Genomic DNA, 1,368 nt, shown 5'->3' with positions numbered 1-1,368 from the left:
GAAAAAACGATGACCACTGTCTTGAGTCGAAGACTGAGTGGCGAAGTGTGAAAGGCTACAGCTGGATTAGAAGCTTTGCCAGGGGTGAGAGCAAGGATAGGAGTGCTCTGGTTATTGGTCAAAACCATGGTGGTGGTGGTTCTGTGATCTGGTGGAAAGAGCTTGAAGAGGTTGCGGTAACCACTTGGGATGGTGATCATAATGCCGCTAGTCTCAAAGTTTAAAGGCGAAGGCTTCAGAAAGCAGTTGCTTTGCACTCTGGAAAGTTTTGAGCATGGTCGAGATAGAGAGGAGAGGCTAGTGAAACATGGGTAATCCCCACTCCATAGAGGTGGGATCATAATGCCCAGTTTCTCCAAGCTGTCTCCTTCAAGAGTGACACACCGAGATGATTCAAACCCGGGAACACGATGAAGCTGGGAGTGTCGACCATTTGGTGATAGGTGACAAATAGGAGCAGAGGAAGCAAGCGTTGGAAACCGCCACAATGGCGAGTTGGAGTCATTAAAGAAGCTCAGCATTGCAATCCTTAAAACCAAACTAAGATACTGGTCTCGACACAACTGGGTTTCAAGCAAATCAGATGGTACCAGCGTTCTGCTTTAGAGTGAAACTCGACTTGACCAAGCAGAAACGGCTGGTACTATCGATTTAGGGCTTGGTAGAGACTTGTTCAGTGCAGCTCTGGGTAGGCAAGTTCTACAATCAGAGATATCCTGTCGAGCATGGCCAAACACAACATAGACACCAGGGTCTAACGGGATTGGGTTCAAACCAGTTTTATAGGGTCGAAGTAGCTTCCAATTCATGTATAATCCATGTATTAAACAGAGCAACCTAATTGCTAGGGTTCCGAGAACAGACTGAAGCACAAACCTGGGTCGAAGCAATGTCACGGGTGAAACAGGGAACGCCGTAGATGGAGATATCTGCGTCCAATTCACCGTTTCCAGCGTCAAGACAGGGCTCCCGTCCAGCTCCATCCAAATAGCACATTGGGGGAGAGGAAATAAANGAACAATAATTTTTACATGGAAACAAATATCCATTCAAGCTCCCAAATTATATTAAAGTTATAAACATGAAATTTTTTTTCTGTATAAAATATGAAATTATCTTTACAAGAAAGTGAATTGTGATTTTCACTGTTGGACACACGTCACACACGTACGAGCCAAAAATGATTAAATTGTTTTCAAAATTATCCCGGTTAACAGATTTACACAAACTTATGGTTTCAATATATATCCCCAATTACATCATGAAGTCCACCACTTCTTTTGTGAGTGTAAAATTAAGTCCCAACTAATTTAACTTCGCTTCCTTAGCAGTCGAGTGGGTGAACTCTTGTCCTGATTAATAGAGTTG

This window comes from Camelina sativa, chromosome 5 (assembly GCF_000633955.1).
Source record: "Camelina sativa cultivar DH55 chromosome 5, Cs, whole genome shotgun sequence".
NCBI classification, from domain to species: Eukaryota; Viridiplantae; Streptophyta; class Magnoliopsida; order Brassicales; family Brassicaceae; genus Camelina; species Camelina sativa.
The sequence above is the reverse complement of the archived record's forward strand: the minus strand, read 5'-3'. Positions refer to the sequence as shown.